This window comes from Oreochromis aureus, linkage group 3 (genome assembly GCF_013358895.1).
Source record: "Oreochromis aureus strain Israel breed Guangdong linkage group 3, ZZ_aureus, whole genome shotgun sequence".
In the NCBI taxonomy this organism is placed as follows: Eukaryota; Metazoa; Chordata; class Actinopteri; order Cichliformes; family Cichlidae; genus Oreochromis; species Oreochromis aureus.
In genome coordinates, this window is record NC_052944.1 from 72,120,554 (window position 1) to 72,141,418 (window position 20,865).

General features: G+C 39.5%; 1 pseudogene; it reads left to right on the forward strand.

Moving 5' to 3' along the window:
- Positions 1-11,316: 11,316 nt before the first annotated feature.
- On the forward strand, positions 11,317-12,571 carry LOC120434252 (annotated as a pseudogene).
- The last annotated feature ends 8,294 nt before the right edge of the window (positions 12,572-20,865 follow it).

Here is a 20,865-nt window from a genome sequence, read left to right on the forward strand (position 1 = left end):
TTCGCACAGTGATGTCAGTCAGTCAGTTTTATTTCTCTTCCACTCATTCATTCATGCATTCATTCATTCATTCTTTCTTTGCTGACAGTGGAAACTGTCATCGGATTTCGTTTCCACTTCTCAGCAAAATGACGTCATTTCAAAAAGAAAAAGAAAATTTTTTAGATCGGATTATCTCGCTGAATCCTTTTTTTTTTTTGACAGGGACCTATTTTCTAATTGTCCCAGATAAGTGACTTTCTCCTGAGCCCATTTTAATTTTTGGAGAAACTCACTTGCAACAATTTTCTCGACGACGTGTCTTATAGCGCTTCTGTTCTAATCGTGCAGATCTGCTCAAACAGAGGTTATCAAACAAAACTTTCAGTGCACTGTGAAAGTATCAAAATAAAAAGGCCTCGTTAAGTCATGACACACACTCATCTCAGGAGGGTAAATCATACCATTAGCATGGTTCATCATACCATCATACTAATTGGCAGGCTCAACTTCACAACAAAAGAAAAATCATCAGCTAGATTAATTCAAAACCAAACCAACCATTAGCCGCACAACACACAACATAAGCCTCATGTCTCATTAGCTATGAATTTAATCCCCAGGACTGTACTTTTTACTCATTTAGGCCATAGATTTTATTTAGTTTTCCTTTTTCCCCGTCATCATAAAACATGTGACATGTCGTCATGCATTTCACAAAAGACGTTTGTTCTTATATATTCAGAGTTGTGTATCTGGGTGCAGGATTCACTCACACATCACAACAGGAAACTCAGTGTTTAGAGTCTCCACTCTAACAAACTCCAACACATCCCATTCACTCGTGCTAGAATTCAGCCACCTTTACTTAATCTAAGAACCATCAACTAATTTGCATATCCGCTGTTAACTCACCAAGTTGACAGGACAACAGAAATGCATGTTCAAAATATTATCACAAAAATAGAATTTCCCTCATACAGTAAATTACTTGTGCTGCATCAGTCAAGCAGAAAGCATCTCCCAATTTACTATATTACCAACTAAATTTATTGTCTGATCACTGGTTGATCAAACCAGAATCCTGTTTTTTCCCACAAAATTAAACTGTTGTCCTGCAACCTAGAGAGTTAACTGTCAGCATTGGATAAATTCAGCATTTGATAACAAGTGTCTGTTAAATTGACTCTATTTTAGCACTGATGAGAGATAACAAGCTGATTTTCATTGCATGTGTGTTTGTGTTATTAGGCAGGTTTAATCGATGTCTGTGGAGCTGAATCTTCAGCAGGACATGTTCTTAAAGCTGCCTTTCCTACACACTTCTCTGCTATTAATTGATCATTTTCAACTAATGTGCTATGAGTCCACTGATTTTTTTTCTTTTCATCACACGAGGTGACTTGGACAAGATGATGAACCGACTCACATGCTTAAGATGTTGTCTAATCTTCATGAGTTCTCTTGTGTTTGTGTTAGTAGGGTTAATGCATGTTCTGCTTGTGTGTGTGATTTTGTATATGTTTCTTTTCGCAGTGTTTCAGATTCCTTCACAACTTTCCACTTAAGCAGTCAGTTTTCTTTTCCCCAGATTTGCTAACCCAAATTTTGATTTCCCACATTAAACACCAGCTTTCCTCTGTGTTCTCACCTGCTCTCACTCTGTCGTCCTCTCCCACTTCAACAGTCCAATAGCCGGCAGTTCTTCTTCAGCTTTGTCCTGTGTTCCACTGTCTCTTCTTGCCATTTTCTCCAAAAGCGGGAAATGTCAAACAGTCTCCTCAGTTCTCCTCAAAAGTCCTTTTCACAAGCACAATGAAGTTGCAGCTTGTTGGAAACAGTGTCATTCATCCAGTCAGTCAGGATGATGGTTTACTCTTCTTCTCTGATGCTGTTTGTCCACACTGCTGCTGCTTGCTGGGACTCTTTGCTCAGGACTTGCTACTGTCTCTTCATCTGCCATGTTATTGCTCTTTGGAACTGCATTCTTTGTCTTCAGGGAGGAGTGAGAGCTCACTTGTGAGGATGAGGGACACATGGCACTGTAAATAAGTTAGCCAAAAACTTGGCCCAAATGTTCCCAATGATGTTAAACTATAATTTCCTTCCGACTGCTGCATATGGGAAATTGATCCGGGTCTGCTCCTCACCTGCAAGTGACACACTGAGACATTTTGATCATTGTTCTCATTGCTTAACCGACACACAGAACTCTCTCTCTGTTTTTTATTAACTCTCCTTTCTTAAAAATAGAAAATGAGATTATAGTTGTTCTTGGCTGATAAACTCAAAACCTTTTTCCCTATGTATATTTCTCATCTACAATGTAGATTTTTCTCCTTCTTACTCTCTCTCTTTTTTTTTTTTTTTTTTACACTAGCTGGTGACCTGCAGAATCACCGCTCTCACAATGGGAGACAATTACGTTTTGTTTTCTTTTTTGGATTCTTTTCAGTATTTATTTCTGCTTGGAGGGTTTCTTTTAATTTAGTCAATGCGGAGGGGCTACATTTTCCCTCCCATGTGGGACATTTAGTTCTTTTCTCTTGATTTCTCCATCTACATGCACTAATTTGTCCGGCGCCTGGACATTTTTTCCTCTAACCACTGCTCGTCAGCAGTGAGTTTTGAAGCTTTGTTACCCATTTTAATCCTTTACAACTACACAACTGCGGCACCTTCTCTGGTACGAGAATCGAGAGAGGTAGTTGACACGGCCTTCTACTTTCAAGCTATTCTTGAAAGCGGTGTCATCTTTATGTGATATAACACGACCTGTTTCTCTCTTTTCACCAGTACTTGGGTGACCAACAGTAAACAAATTAATGGAATAGTTCAGCCTCCTTATTGTGCTGTAAAATCAACTTATTCCATCAACACAAAAATAAAACAATAAATACCTTTATGCGCGCGCTGACTTTACCCACTATGGGGAGCTACCAGTCTCAGACGAGCTCTATCTTTATTTTAAATGCTACCAGCCTTCTTCAGGCGAGCTTACACGATTTTACGCAACGTGTCTCAGAGTGTCAATATTCACCTGCTTGCTGATTCACTGCCGGTCTCTCAGGTCCGCCTCATCGACCCCCACCGTCGTGGACCACTTCTAAAAACGCTGGCCAGAACCCGAATTCACGTTTCTGATCTTTTATCCTGTACCTAGACAGGAGCTGTCGACAGACTTCAGCGCGGGCTTCTCACGACGTCAGGACTCGATGAGGTTTTCCCGTAGGATCACACAAAAGTGTTATGTTAAATCTGGCTCGAAGGACCAAAAAATGTCAGGAGTTTTCCTGTAATGCAACTCAGATTGGAATAAGTGACACTCAGACAGGTTTTACAAATTAACGTGCACGGGAGAGAACTGGACAGGCGCCGTTCCTTCGCTTGACCTCAGTTGCTCTCGTCCGCTCTCCCGTAACACTGCTCTTTTATTGTGGTTACATGAATATGCATAGGTTCATTAACATATGACGTATACCGTGTGTGTGTGTGTGTGTGTGTGTGGTCGAGATATGACCCCATGAAGACTCCCCAAAGCTGGTGCCAGGAGTCTAGCGGTCCAACTAAACAAAAGGCTCTTAGACTAAAACAGATACAGAGTAGGTGTCCTCCTATACCATAAATCAGTAAGAGAGGGTACAACCTCTCTCATGCTCCCAGGATGTGTGTGTGAAAGTCAGAGAGCTCTGGAATGCACACAAAGCTTGCACAACGTAACTTCTCTAGTAAAAAAGAGCAAACACATCTAGAAAACCTTAAACAAAATGTCCTTCTAAACATAAACATAATAAAATCTTTCAACATCTTCTATGAGGTTTAGCCATCCAGCTTGGTGGAATTAAACTCTCTACAGGTTTTGGGGGATATAATTATGGAAGGTGGTTCTCCTCTAATCAGTCTCTCAAAATTCAACCAACCCTTCCAAAAACTGCTTACCGTCACCTTTGTTTCTGAAATCTACACATTAGTTATTGCTTCCTCACTCAAAGTAATTTAACCAGCCAGGCAACCCCCTCTACATCTTCTACTTCAAAATAAGATCACAATTTAGCCTTCACAAGCCATTAGGCCACAGGTGTCGAACTCAAGGACTTGAGGACCGGTGTCCTGCAGGTTTTGGATCTCACCCTGGGTCAACACACCTGAATCAAATGATTAGTTAATTACCAGGCCTCTGGAGAACTTCAAGACATGTTGAGGAGGTGATTTAGACCTTTTCAGCTGTGTTGGATCAAGGACACATCTAAAACCTGCAGGACACCGGCCCTCGAGGCCTGGAGTTCAAAGCCTGTGCTTTAGGCCATTACCTCAAGTCTTAAAAAAAATCCCATCATGCTTCACTGTCAGAGCTTCAGCTCAGAGTCAAGGCGGAACGAGGGTTCAGGTTACTCCTCTACCAAGGTCTTTTGTTGTCTGAAATTTCCTCTGTTCTCATCTCCCGCCGTTCCTTCCTAGTTTTCTCAGCTCATCTGCTCCACTCCATGGAAACCATCTGCCTTTATCTACTAAAAACACTGTCAAACCTAAAATGAGAATGTGGGCCCACCAAGTGAAATATTGTTATATGTACTTACTATATGTTGGTAATACACATCACCCTTGTAAGAATCATAACTTCAGCTATTAGGCTTTTAGTTCATTTTTATCCAATAAATCATTAAGTTGACCTTGGTGGATGTTCGCCAGATTTTAATGTATTAACATTTATTGTACCGTCTTTACCTTAAAATATAAATCACCTTGAGCCAACTGTTGTTGTGATTTTTGCACTATATCAAGAACAGTGAATTAAATGACTCCACTCTACGCCAGTGCAAAGGTTTATCAGAATCTAAATTTCTCGAGCTGTTGTGTTTACAGGCACAAAGAATGACATGCACACAAACACATCCAACAATATAACCTCCTTTATGGAGGTAATGAACCGACTGCACCAGTGTTCAGAAAACAGAGCAACACACCTAAAACTAGCCAAATGTCATGGTCTGTGTGCAGGTAAGCAGGAAAAGGATCCAAATGCAAACTCAAAACGCAGAAGCAAAACTTAAATTCCAAAATGGCAGCTTTATTGCTGGACCTGTAAAGAGACTTAACAAAACCTCAAACTAACTCGTCCACACATAAACGGCATTTCGATTCACCGAAAACGGAGATTTTTTAAAACTCCTTTTTTGCGTTTACGCGCGGACGAGCAATACCGAGTTCTTCACGCAACGTCAAAGGTATGTGCCTTTTTTCACGTCACGCTGTGCGCCACGTTATTGTTTACATGAGATGAATTTCCAGAACGGCAGATAGAGACAAAATACTGTTAATCTGACTGTCTGCAGGTTTTACACGCTTACATATACACACGCAGTTACTGTCCCTGCATTTAGAAAGGCAGAGGCGTCACGGTGTAATTATTTTACGTCTAGTTGTTTTTTTTCCCTGTGTAATAATATTCAACATTGCTGTCAATACATTTTTCAAAAAATGCCTCTCTGTGCAAAATGGGTTTAAAAACATAAACAGCTGTGGGATCCTGTTTGTCCGTGATTTGGAGAGCCCAGCGCTGCTCCCGACACAGGGAAAACCAATTCTGCAGGGGAGACCTACCTCAGCACTTGTGCAGGTGAAGCCAAAGGGAAGATATGCTTCACCATATTTTCTAGTCTTTGGCTTAGAATGAAGTTGGTTTGGAAACATATTCAGTGATGCTTCATCTCCTGCTTTGCATTTCTGTGGCCGCCCCGTGCTAGCAGTGTCCAAGCGTTTTGTTTCCCCCCCTCTTTCATGCCGCGCCCCCTCTGCAATGGCTCTGCGCCCACCCTAGGGGGCGGGCCCCACACTTTGGGAAGGTCTGTTCTAATACATGCCATATATAGTCAAAATACATCAATTTTTGTTTAATATAACGTAGTCTAACATTCTTTTTGGCATTAGCCGAAATAACTAAATATTTCAGTTACATTAAAAAATATTTTGGATTTTATGTACTGTATAGCCTGTACAACAAATAAGCATATATCCCAATAAGTACAAAATCCGGAAACCTACACAATACAAGGTGGATTAAGTTGGACTTGTATTTTTAATTAAGTTTCACACTCTTTTTATGTTGGAAATACATTCAAAAGTGTATTACATCCTTACATTTACACCAAAAGGTCAGAAATCTACACTTTACAAAAAACACTGAACAAAATAATATGAAAAAAACATTTTTCACCATCAGGATTCACTAGTCAAGTACTTAAAGCTTATTTTTCATTACATTAGGCCACGTTGAAGAATATTGTGTCTACAACAGCTGAATGCGGCGATTTCCATGTTGATGAGCAAACCGTCTGACAAACTCATCCAAATCCAATGCTTTTGTGCGTTTGGACTCAATTCAATTTAATTCAATTCAAATATTTATTGTCATTGTCAGAAAAACAATGAAATTGCGTTTGGAGCTTCCATACACCCGTGAATAAAATAATAATAAGTGTAAATATGACTCCAGTGCAATAAAACAGTCCTTAGCAACAACATACAACATGACAAGTAATATTTAGAAGTTGGATATGGTTATTGTCCGTGAGAGAGAGGGGGCAAAGAGTTCAGAAGCCTCAGGCTGTTGGCCAGTCTGGATGTTCTGGCCTGTATGGACCTGTACCTTCTCCCTGAGGGCAGCAGATGGAAAAGGTGGCGCGCAGGATGATATTGGTCCCGCAGGATACTGTGCACCCTCCTCAAACAGCGAGTGCGGAAGATATTACTAATCTCTGGCAGAGTTGTTCCAATAATTCTGCCAGCTTCTTTCACCACCCGCTGTAGTGCTTGCTGATCGGCCTTGGTGCAGCTGGGGAACCACACTAGCAGTCCATACATCAGAACGCTGCTAATGGCACAATTATAAAAGTTCAGCATCAGAGGTCTGGGAATGTGTGCACTCCGCAGTCTCCTCAGGTAGTAGAGGCGCTGAGTATACTGAGTATAGACAGATTGGACAGTCTTTCCTCTGTCATAGTTGATCGTAAATAGTTTTTAATTATCCTCAAAGCAGAAAAGGTTCTTTCACAAGATGCACTGCTGACAGGCAACACTACAGCTATTTTGCACAGCCGGAACAGTTCAAAAAACACATCATTATATGACTCACAAATTGTAGGAGAGTGGTAGGAACTGTTTCATCACTCTTTGCAAGTCTTTCTAAGACTCGCCTAATCTGAGGTACTTCATGCTTCAGATCATCAGTATTGGAGTCATAAGCACGGGCAAGAAGTAGTACATCCTCCTCTCTCAAAAATGTGCCACTTGATGGATTTAATGCCTGAACACCTTTAATAATATTACAGTTCAGCCTAGAAAAGCGTCTTTCCATTTCTCCCATCATACAGTCTATAACTGGGTAGAATACTTAGATTCTGAACATTTGTTTGTTGTCTGGGTCTGCATGCTGTCCAAGGGTAGAAGTAACAAGAGAATCATGAAGTTTTCTTGCTTTCTGTATTGATCGTTTTGGGATGTGTTGGGTTGAAATGCCACTTTTTTCACATGTTTCTAGAATATCAGTCCACAGGTCATCAAAAAAGGATTCAGTTGGGTAATAAACTATTGTCTCCTTAAGCGATTCAACTAGGTTTATAGCCTTAGACAGGTCAACAGTTTTGGACTGAAGCATTTCTGATAACATATTAGAATCATTCAATACTTTTCTGAAGAGTGCAAGACATCCAACAAAATTCAGATCCATTTGAACCAGAATGCCCTTTGCTTCTACAGCTCTCTGTGCATTGTTCTCTGATGAGATCTCTTCTAGTACACACAAAATTGCAGGCAACCTGTCCATGATATTGCGACATGCTATATGTCTAGAAGACCAACGTGTATCACTAAGGCGCTGCAGTTCTCTTGGTACCCCATGAAACATTTCCTGCTGCACTGTCAGCCATTTCTGATGGACGTAAGATCCAGATATGAATGTGTATAATCATTCTAGCAAAGAAAAGAAATTTCCTGCATCAGGCACACTTTGGACTGCATCTACTATGACAAGGTTTAAGCAGTGGCACTACAGTGAATGTAGAAAGCATACTTTGCCACCTCCTTTATCCTAGCGTGTACACCAGAATGTGACCCACTCATCACAGATGCTCCATCATACCCTTGGCCAACAAGGTTCTGTCTGTAGTCCAGCCCATGTTTTCTAAACAGCCAATAATCTTGCTGGTCAGCCCAGCAGCATCCAGTCTGTCTGCCTCTTGAAACCCTAAGAAACTCTCGTGTATTGCACCATTATAGTAGTATCTAACTATAAAAGAAATTTGCTCTGATTTACTGACATCTTTAGTCTCATCTACAATGACTGAAAATTGTCCACTGTCTTTAACTTCTCGGATGATCTCCTCAGCAACCATTTCAGCCAAACATGAAACAATTTCATTCTGGATGGTTTTACTGGTGTACAAAGCATTTTTGGCTTGTTGTTCCAGTCTCCTTTTAACCACAGGATCATGATTGCCTACCATGTTCAACATTTCTAGGAAAATGTCCCTTTTATTTGAGTCAGCAGACTCCCTGTGTCCACGTTGAGCTATATTTTCTGTAGCAGTCAAGATTAGAATTTCTGCTATAGTCCTAATGTAAGTCTGGTTTTCAAGCACTTGTTTCTGGCGATGGTCATCCATTGCCGTCATCAGAGTTTCATTTTTTTCACTCATTTTGTTATTCTCTGCCCAAGCAATCATTGCTGTTTTATGACTCTGAGATTTTGCATGACAACAGAACCCACTGTCTTTAAACATTGCTTTCTTCCAATTACGATATCCAACACCTGAAGTAAACACACTTTTGGGAGCATCAGGAAGAGAGAAATGCCGGCAAGCAAAGCAGTAACAAGAGTCTCTACTCTGGGAATATTCCAACCAAGGGTGTATTTTGTACCATTCTGGGCGGAAGCTCCTCCTGCTGCATCCTTGATATGTCTTAGGAAAACTCAGATGTGGCTGTGTTGGGTTGTCACTTCTGACTTTGGATATGTCTAAAAATCACATACAAAACACAAAATATTGCATGAGCTTCAACTGTGTTTTGAAAAACCTCTTTGCTCAAATAATCTTATATGCACAAATTAATTAATTAGATTTGTATTGCAACATAGTGCTAATGCATATTTAATATGATTAAACCATTACTGTAATTTAGTTTTACATGTTAGTTATATATTTTATTTTTCTACATTTATGCAAATTCAGACAGACATCTTACCATGGGGATCGCTTTGAATAAACACAAAGAACTCAGGCTGTCTCTCCTTCCCTCTGCTGTCTGACCCCATCACCTTCCCTGCTTTGGACCATATTTCTTCTTCCTCTGCTGCTGCTTGCCCTGGCTCAGCGTCTTGCCCTGGCTCAGCGTCTTGCCCTGGCCCAGCTTCTAGCCCTTTGTCTCCCTGATCTCTCCTCTTTGTGTGGAAGAAAATAGTGATGTCACCCTTTCTCTTCATACCTCTCAGTAGTGTCTGAAATTGTGCAAATGCAGATTTAATATGAAGGCCCTTTCACAAAATCAGTGCGAATACTTAATGCATTAAAAATATTTTTCAGACTCGCCTGCTATCGCAGGCGTTCTGCCCCAACCATGTTATTTCACTGGACGAATTTGCGCATATAATTCAAACCGATTTTTCAGATGTTTCGGATCTGAATACACAAATCAGACCAATCAGATCAATGCATTTGGCAACAATGCATTAGGAAGCCATGATACAGCTTCAACACCAGGATCAAACGATAATATTATCCCTGCTGTTGTCTTCTCTGAGAAACGGATGAACCAGAATCTTCATTTCCCACTTTTCTCATTTACGAAGATTAGCACCAGCTCATCAAGGCTTCATATCATCTTCATTTTTCTATTTTTTTAGACAGTTTAATGAGGATAAATTATCCGCAAAAGCGCAATGCGTTCGATGTGCATATATAGGTTGATCGCACTGAGACTTATTGCTGTTTTTACGCAATGCGTTCGATGTAATGGCCTTCACCGTTAATATTAAAACTAAAATGCACTTGATTACCCAAATTAAAGTTTATCTTACAATTTGCGCACTTTTTTTATGATAACCGCAGCTTTCACGGTATGCAATAGCACAAAACAACATTAAATAATAAACATTAAGTACAGGAAAACTATCAGTGAATGTACAGAAATATAAACCTTGTTTTTCATGATTTATTGGGCTAATAACATTTAGCTTTATGACATTCCCAGAGAATACAAATCAACAGTCTGAGTTGAAATCTGAATGCTGCGCGGTGTTCATTCAAGATGTCCCCTTGCACCAATCAGAGCATAGCATTGGTAGCCATTGACAACACGTTGGAGGAGCAGCTATGGGCTGAACCATTTTTTTAGGAGGCAAGGGGGGATTGTGCAATCAATTCAGTTAGTTTTAAAATTCATGCTCACTACAAATTGAAGCTAGCTTGATCGAAGCATTAATGCTGTCGTATTTTAATAAACAACATTGCCATATGCAAAACTAGGGTGGCACTTGGGGTGTCAAGGGCTTATTTTAGGGTGGCACTTGCCACCCCATGCCACCCTTCTAGATCCGCCCCTGGAGACTGGGGAGACAGATCATAGAGGGCTTAAACGCAGGACAGAAAGGCACAAAAATAGCACAACATGGAACACAGGAAGCCATATAACAAAACCTATGAACTAAAACCATAATAGCCATTACCAAACCTAGAGTAAAAATAAATATAATAATCAAAACTGCAAAACAAAGGATTCAGAACATAAGCCATAATACAAAATACTCAAAAATGCTGGGTCACAAGAACTCAAAGCCATTACACCAAACCTTTTAGTGCTGTTTCACCATTACACTCACAGGCTGTTTTAGCAAATCTGGGCCTAATTTCTGTGAACATTTTAATCTGTATTTTTGCTGTAGCGCCACCTGCAGACAGAAGCCAGCAACCTCTACTCAACTGTTATGTAATTGTGCATGTATGAACTATGCAACATAATCAGGAATCGAACCCACACATCTGTAGCCATTTGGCACACAGGTCACCTGATCAACCAACAGAGCTACAGCTGCATGGTTACAGCCACCATCCATCCTTTGATTGCTTAACTGAGTAAAAAGGCACTACATGAGTATGAGTCCATATGGGTTGTCATGTTAAACAAGTGAGCAGACAAGTGGTGTGGTTACAGCCATCTTTTACATACAGTCTATGGTTCATGTCTAAGTGAAGGAGAGAAACACAGAGTAGAGAGTACACACACTGGATAAAGATGTCAGAGTTTAACTGCACAGATTTCAAATGAGAGTCAGTTTGTTCAGTGATGCAGTCAAACAAGTCTGCTTCTTCAACCATTCTCCACCCAGCACCTGTAGGAGGTGTGGTCCTGTGGCTCTGCAGAGTGTGAGGTGGAGGATGAGGGGACGTGGAGGAGACCACCGCTCAGTGTAGCATGAACAGAATGAGAGTCAAAGTTACTTTCTTACCACAGATAAAAAAACATGTGAATCACTGTGTGAAAATAATGATTTCTTTCAATTTGCATTTTGTCAGAACAAGTAGCAAAGCTTGAGAGTCAGAAAACTGAGATCGACCAGCTGAAGCATGAACTACAAGGTACTGTGTCAGAATCTGATAATTTCTCTAGAAACGTTGAAATATTTGACACATTTTCATTGTCACATTTTCTGTGACAATGAAATGCTTTCAGCTGTCAAACATTTCTTTCACTGGAGATTAAAGTTTTTGTCATAGTCACTTTTTTGGGAAGAGTCTAACTCTAAAACAGAAAGTTTCAAATGATGACATTTCTCTCTCTCTCTCAGTCAAACAGGTGGCTTTCTCAGTCAGTCTGCTGGATCAAGGTTACGGATACACTGGACCCTATAACACACATATGACTCTGATCTTCAAACGTGTTGTCACAAACATTGGAAATACCTACAACCCACACACAGGTAATAACACTGAATGTCTCTTCTCAGCTATGCTGATGTCAGGTTGATGTTCCAGATGTTCTAACAGCTGATTTTCCATTTAACAAAAACAAATGTCCCACAGGTATTTTCACTGCACCAGTGAGAGGAGTCTACCACTTTTACTGGACAGTATATGGAAATGGAAATATTCCTGCAGGTGCCTATTTGTTCAGGAATGGAGAGAAAATTTTGTTACATTTGTACGTCAAACATCTGGTGGTGTGAGCGCCTCTAATGGAGCCTCACTGCTTCTAGAGGTTGGAGATCAGGTGTCTGTACGTATTGATCCTGGTGCAAGGCTATTTGACAATCAAAACCATCATACCACCTTCAGTGGTCATCTGATATTCACCATGTGAGAGGTGTTACACCTCGAACACTTCCTGTTTGGACTGTCATGTGTGGGCGGAGCTTAGCCATTTTTAGAAATAAAACAGGAAGTAAATCACCTGCTGGAATCAGCTTCTTGCTCTCTCTCTCTTTCTGGTTGGGTTCTAGTTTTGTGTTTATTTGTTTTTCCTTCTCTGATTCTACTGACTCAGATAATTTACTTCTTCTTGTTATCTTTGATTCAAATAAATCCAGTTAAATGCTCAGTGATTCTCTTCTCTTTGTCCTTTCTTTGAGTCGGCTCTTCATAAAGTGCTGCTCCTCCATTAGGTCATGACTATTATCTGTAAGTTGGTAAATTGCATTATTTTGTTATTGGCTCCACTGTCCTGTGTTGGTCAGTCTGTTATTTTGGAGACTGCTGGCCCACATGTTTGCTTTTAACTGGTTTTTTTTCTGTTAAGTTTAGCAAAATCCAACAGTTCCTCTTTTTCTCTTCTTTGATAAAAGGTATTTTTCTTAAACACTTAACAGATGTTAAACTTAATCTGACTATCATGATAAAAATGTAAACAGCTGATTTAGTTTGATATAAAAAAATGTGTGTCAGTGCTGTGGAGGAATTTCTAGAAGCTGAAATGTTTCCTTATTTTTCATCTGAATCCAAATCCAGACACAGATAACTGACTGTAAACTTACTTGGGTTCATTTCTTTCAGTTCTTTAGTTTCAAAATAAAAGCATCATTGAACTAACGCTGTTGATTTCTTTATATGCGTTTCATACATAGAGCAGAGATCAAACCTACACATGCTGGGAGTTACTATCACAGGTAAAGTGACACCAGGGCCCGTATCCCTAAAGATTCTGAGAATCCTCTCAGAGAGCTCCTAACTTAACCTAAAAATTCCTTGCCAGGAGTTTTAGTTTAGAAGTGATTCCAGAACATTTTCAGTGAACTCTGAGCAAGGAATGGATGGAAAATCCTATCTTAGTGAGGAGGTGTGGTTGACCCCGTTGCTAGGTATGAGTCATCATTTCAAAAGCCGTGATTGGTTGATCCTACAAGTTTGATGGAAATGAGCTTTTGGTGAGAATGAGCAAAGGATGTACCCTCAAATCAATAAACATAATTATACACTCTAATCTTATGCTGACTGTAATTGTAAATAATATTTCACATTCAAGAAAATATCTGGAAAATGAATAGTAAGCTGTAGGGGTTATAGCCTAACATTAGAATCTAAAATATGTGAAAACTTAAACTCATTACACCCTGTTCAAATAATGATTCGTGTCTTATTTGCTCATATCAATATCCTAGCTGGCATATTTTGTACTTTCACTCCCATATGGACCCCATTGAAAACAAATGGTAAATGGCCTGTATTTGTATAGCGCTTTACTAGTCCCTAAAGACCCCAAAGCGCTTTACACATCCAGTCATCCACGCACACATTCACACACTGGTGATGGCAAGCTACATGTAGCCACAGCCACCCTCGGGCGCACTGACAGAGGCGAGGCTGCCGAACACTGGCGCCACCGGGCCCTCTGACCACCACCAGTAGGCAACGGGTGAAGTGTCTTGCCCAAGGACACAACGACCGAGACTGTCCAAGCCGGGCTCAAACCGGCAACCTTCCGATTACAAGGCGAACTCCCAACTTTTGAGCCACGATCGCCTATCTCAAGGGGCTGTCCCTAATGAAGAAGAAATCACAATGTTACAAGTTCAGTGTGGTCTTAACGAAGGTAACACGGCTCAGCTTTTATCAATGTCTGTGATTGCTGGCTGGTCTATTTTGTAAAGGCTTGTTAACAAATATCCTACAAACACAGAAAATGGAGAAAAAAAGGGCATAAGCCGAACTGGACTGAGGAGCAAGGTTTGTTGCTGGCCCAGTTGGTGAACGAACATAAAGGTATCTCTCCTGCCTCTTCTGTTGGCCATTTTGTGCAGCTGCTTAGGGGAACTCTTAAGCCACTAAAGTCCTCTTCCTGCTCTTAGCAGATCTCGCCTTAGGAGCCCTTTTTAGCGCTAGGAATCTTGAGGAATAGCTTTTATATTAACTGGGATTGTTGTGTCACATTTTTAGGGAAATTCTAAGAAAACGTCACGGGTCTGAGAATTTTCTTAGAATTTGGCCGCTAGGAGCCACTTTTTGCACAAAGATTCTTTAGGGATACGGGCCCTGGGGCCCGTAATTCTCAGAGTCATGACGTTTTCTTAAAATTTCCCTAAAAGTGACACGATAATCCCAGTTAATATAAAAGCTATTCCTCAAGATTCCTAGCGCTTAAAAGGGCTCCTAAGGCGAGATCTGCTAAGAGCAGGAAGAGGACTTTAGTGGCTTAAGAGTCCCCTAAGCAGCTGCACAAAATGGCCAACAGAAGAGGCAGGAGAGATACCTTTATGTTCGTTCACCAACTGGGCCAGAAACAAACCTTGCTCCTCAGTCCAGTTCGCTTTATGAGCCCTTTTTTCTCCATTTTCTGTGTTTGTAGGATATTTGTTAACAAGCCTTTACAAATAGACCAGCCAGCAATCACAGACATTGATAAAAGCTGAGCCGTGTTACCTCGTTAAGACCAAACTGGACTTGTAACGTTGTGATTTCTACTTCATTAGGGACAGCCCCTTGAGATAGGCCATGTTGTTTTCAATGGGGTCCATATGGGAGTGAAAGTACAAAATATGCCAGCTAGGATATTGATATGAGCAAATAAGACACGAATCATTATTTGAACAGGGTGTAATGAGTTTAAGTTTTCACATATTTTAGATTCTAATGTTAGGCTATAACCCCTACAGCTTACTATTCATTTTCCAGATATTTTCTTGAATGTGAAATATTTACAATTACAGTCAGCATAAGATTAGAGTGTATAATTATGTTTATTGATTTGAGGGTACATCCTTTGCTCATTGTCACCAAAAGCTCATTTCCATCAAACTTGTAGGATCAACCAATCACGGCTTTTGAAATGATGACTCATACCTAGCAACGGGGTCAACCACACCTCCTCACTAAGATAGGATTTTCCATCCATTCCTTGCTCAGAGTTCACTGAAAATGTTCTGGAATCACTTCTAAGCTAAAACTCCTGGCAAGGAATTTTTAGGTTAAGTTAGGAGCTCTCTGAGAGGATTCTCAGAATCTTTAGGGATACGGGCCCTGGTGTTTAGAACAAAGAGCGGCTTTTAAAACATTGTCTACAGCACAGGTGTCAAACTCCAGGCTTTGAGGGCCGGTGTCCTGCAGGTTTTAGATGTAACCTTGATACAAGACAGCTGATTTAAAGGCTAAATTACCTCCTCAACATGTCTTGAAGTTCTCCAGAGGCCTGGTAATGAACTAATCATTTGATTCAGGTGTGTTGGCCCAGGGTGAGATCTAAAAACTTCAGGACACCGGCCCTCGAGGCCTGGAGTTCGACACCCTGGTCTACAGTAATGGTGACAGCTCTGTGAGGATGAACTCTGACATGATCAGGGCCGTGGCGAGCACAAAATCAGTTACATCATGATCTCAATAAACACCTCAAACAACAGCATGAATGAAAATATAAACAAAAAATTTTGTTCTATAAATATTTGATCAGTGTTCTGATAAATGACTGGAGAAAATTTCAAAAAGTGCATTTTAGGTAAAAGTTCATTGGTCATGTGAACATGTGAGATAGGTGAATTGTGGAACTAATAACCATATGGTTCCACCTTCTTTTAGTGCACAAAATAGTGATTATTTGGCTCGGGGGTGGTGTGTGGCAGAGAGAGGAGCCAAATGCAGGACTCAGTAGGCAGAAGTTAAAGTTAAAATGTAGCTTTATTGCAACTGAATTAACAAATAACCAAACAAGAAATGATTAACTGACATGGAGATGCATAAATGGACGGATACACAGCTTGTGACAACGATCAAAGGGAAACTGAGGACTTAAATACGCACAAGCTAAGTAGGGAATTGCAGCTGGGGAAAACAAGACACAGGTGAACTATGTCAGACTGACATAGGAAATAAAACGTTAAACTAACACTGAGACTAAAACACATAAATATGACAAATGTTTACAAAAAGTGACTAAATATGGGAGACCTAACAGAAACACAGACTAGGTATGGGGCACATAGGACAGGAAAAACTTCTATTTTAACAAAGAAAAGTATGAATCCAAAAATCAGAATGAAAACACAACCTAAATGAAAAGAAGAAAAAAAATCTTTTTGCAAAAAAAAAAAAAATAGTAACGCACAGTGGTTTGGATGAGTAACTTTAATCTGACTACTGTTATGGAAATAGTAACGCGTTAGATTAATCGTTACTGAAAAAGTGGTCATATTCAGAGTAATGTGTTACTAAGCAACACGTTACCGGCATCACTGGTTACAGGAGTGATACATCTCCTGTTGTCAGGCCTGCAGGTATTAGGCTGTTGTTCTCCTTTTTCTCATAGTGGGCAGAAATTATTTTTTGGAGTGGCACAAATAATTTGTGTGGCATCAAATTTGATGCAGAACGTGATTGTTCTGTAAATAGTTTTAACTGTTTATTTAAAAAAAATGCCTTGGCTGCATATTTAGGTAAACAGCTTCAAAAAACCTTGTTGTTTGCATAACTCAGTTACTTTTTTTGTAGAAGTAACTATATAATTAATTGCCCAACATCGGTCATTATATACTGTATTTTGCAGACAGAGTTACAGGACTCTCTCCCACTCATAATAAAAGTCAGAGCTTTATTAAAAAAAAAGAAAGTTGTGTTTTCAAAATTGGAGTTCAAGTTATTTTTACTTCCAATAGCGTTAACATACTACACAGGTCATGAAAAACATTTTTTTTTTAAATTTTCATTGTAAGTGGGCTAAAGCAGTTAATTAAAAGTATATAACCCCTTAAAGACCTACCATAGAACCAAGTCCGCCAGAGCTTATATTATATTTTTACATGCTGTAGTGCCATTTTTGGGAGCAATTCAAGTTGCTCTACATCAATACAACCGTTATAGCCCAAATTTTAATAGTATGTATGCATTAAGTGCATAGTAATTACATAAATTGCAAAAAAGTGCAATAAACTACAAAAAAATTGAAAATCATTTTTGTTTTTTTAACATATATTTCTAGTTAGAGAAATTTAAGAGGCTTATCCCTCAAAACTGTAAATACAAAAAAGTTGCATAAAATAGTTTCCAACCACAGGAAATTTATTTTAAGTGTCTTCATAGTTTTATTTTTGAAATACACCAATTTTTATATACTGCAGGAAAAACGAAAATAAATATTATAATGCAAATTTGCAAAAAAACCAGCATATGCATCAAAATAAACAATTTCCAGCAGTGCAATTTGAGTTCTGAGCATCCCAGAAACGATACAGAAAGTCATAAAGTCAAACATAACTTTTAAAAATACCAGTATAGGCTTATAAGGCCTTGAAGGTAAAAATCTACATGTCCATGAAAATGACGTCACTTCCGGTTTCGGGCAGGTCATGGCGGACATCGCGATAGTTCCCGCTGATGTCTATTCCGGACGTAGGAAGTGTTACGAACAGCTGATCAGATCGGCAAAGCGTGTTTCTGGAATATTAGGGTTTTGTTGCTGCAAGTGCTTTATATGCAATTTTTCAAAGCAATATGTGGAAGGAAACCGTGACCTCAAGTGACGTCATATTTTGTGGAAAACATAGTTTTTCCCTTCAGGGCCTTATAAGCCTATACTGGTGTTTTTAAAAGTCATGTTTGACGTTATGCCTTTCTGTATCATTTCTGGGATGCTTGAACTCAAATTGCACTGCTGGAAATAGTTTATTTTGAAGCACATATACTGTTTTTTGCAAATTTGCATTATAATGTTTATTTTTGTTTTTCCTGCAGTATATAAAAATTGTGTATCTCAAAAATAAAACTATAAACTATAGATTTCCTGTGGTTGGAAACTATTTTATGCAACTTTTGTATTTACAGTTTTGAGGATAAACACTTTTTGCAATTTATGCAGTAGTTATATGTAGTAGTATGTAGTTACTATGGACTTAATGCATACATATTATTAAAATTTGGGATATAATGGTCATATTGATGTATAGCAAATGAAATGCTTCCAAAAAATAGCACTACAGCATGTAAAAATATAAAGAGAAGCTCTTGGTTCTATGGTAGGTCTTAAAGGGTTAATAATTAGCCTGTTTGTTTGTTTGTTTGTTTTGTTTTTCAAAGAAGATATAAATGTATCCATAACTAACTAATAACAAAGTTGCCCTGGCAACCTGTCCAGGGTTCACCCTACCTCTCACTGTATAACAGATTTAATAAAATAAGATAAGATAAGATAACCTTTATTAGTCCCACATGTGGGAAATTTGTTTTGTTGAAGCAAAAAGTGGACAGTGCAAAGTTACATAGCAAAAATTAGAAAAACACTGGAATAGGATAAGAGTTTGAATAAGATATTGTACACAACTGTACACAATATAATAGAATAAAGTACTATATGCAATAGAATAAAATACAGTACAATAGAATACAAATGCTTTATACAACTGAGAATAATACAACGATGTTGGGAAAGAGTATCACACTTAGTAGTTTTGCTATTGCACATGTGTGGATGTGTGTGTTTGATCAGTTGAAGTCTTTGTTGTGGAGTCTGACAGCAGTGGGGAGGAAAGACCTGCGAAGTCTCTCCGTCCCACACCGTGGGTGTCGCAGCCTGCTGCTACTGAAGGAGCTACTCAGTGCTGTCAGAGTATCTTGCATGGGGTGGGAGATGTTGTCCAACAGGGATGACAGCTTAGCCGCCATTCTCCTGTCACTCACCACCTCCACTGGGTCCAGAGGGCATCCTAGAACAGAGCTGGCCCTCCGGATCAGCCTGTTCAGTCTCTTCCTGTCCCCGGCAGAGATGCTGCCGCCCAGCAGACCACACCAAAAAAATGGCTGAGGCCACCACAGAGTCATAGAAGGTCTTCAGGAGTGAAGGGCCCAATCCTGAAGACCTGAGTCTCCGCAGCAGGTACAGCCTGCTCTGCCCTTTCCTGTAGAGGGCGTCTGAATTATGAGTCCAGTCCAGTTTATTGTTCAGATGAACAACAAGATACCTGTAGCTGTCTACAGTCTCTATGTCCATACCTTGAATAATAGACTCAAAAATAACCTTTGAGAGAAAAACAAGGTCCAGTGTTTGATCACCTGTGAGAGAGGCAGTGGAAACATTTTGCTTGAAATTGAAATTCTTTCAATTTCATATTTAGAAATTAAAATCTACAACTATTTTATGTTGTTTAATAATGGAAGTCATAGTTTATTTCAAACAGGATTAGCTTTTTAGCTTTAGACAAGCTTTAGTTAATTCAAAAGAATTAAATTATGCTTTTCAGGCACATTTCATGATTTTGTTACCCTGATCAGTCAAATGTAAAAAATAAAGTCACATTTATTAAAGTATACCAAAATATGTCTATGAGACCAGGAAGCAGGGTTGATCTTACATGCTTCTCTGCAGCGTCACTCTTCACCACCTAAAATTAATAAATGAAAATGAGAAAAAAAATATCTGTGTTGTTGGTTCAAATACGACACATTCCCAGTTTTCTTTGGACAACATTTGGCCTTTAATTGAGACCTACACTCAATCAGAGGTTCATCTTATATGGCCCAAATGTCAGGTGTGTTGTGACTTTGGGAGTGCCATAACTGAACCAAAAGTACCAAAAAGCAGTACAGTTTAGATCAGGGTCTCAAACTCCAGGCCTCGAGGGCAGTGTCCTTCAGGTTTTAGATGTTTCCTTGATCCAACACAGCTGATTTAAATGGCTAAATGACCTCCTCAACATGTCTTGAAGTTCTCCAGAGGCCTGGTAATGAACTAACCATTCGATTCAGGTGTGTTGACCCAGGTTGATATCTATAACCTGCAGGATATCAACCCTCAAGGCCTGGAGTTCGAGACCCCTAGTCTAGATGTTTCCATGCACACATAGAAGTTGCTAGAGAGTGAATGAGTTGTTAATATGTTTTATGGCTACAGAAACAGACTGAACAAACAAAATATTCTTTAATGCTTTCATTTTGATGTGTTATAGTTTTGGATGTCAAACCACAGCCGTTAGTTCCTGTTGTTGATTCTAGCTTCAAGGTGAGGAAACTTTTCACCACAGAGATTACTAGTTTGGCCATTGGCAGTGTTCATGTTGTGAGAGCTTCTTTTCTTGGTGCTGTGTGGTAAAGTGTGTCAGACTGTACTGAGACAAGGTGCCATCTCTGTGGTTGTGCGCCTTCTTCACACAAACACCTACCAGTTTTATGCAATCAATCGTTGTTTCTCAGCAGAGGTGTAAAGAAGTGGAAAAATACTGTGAAGTGGTGCAAGTTGCACAAGCTAGAACTTAATCTCAGCCTAATCATAATGGTTTTTTTTTCTGTGACAGATGTAGTGTATAACAGTTCTGTTCTGTTGTACCTGCAGTCATTTTTGTGTGTTTCTTCCAGAGAGTGATCCAGCTGTAGTCTACTCAGCAGTGAGAACAGAAGACATAATGTATCGATAAAAAATAGTTGTCCC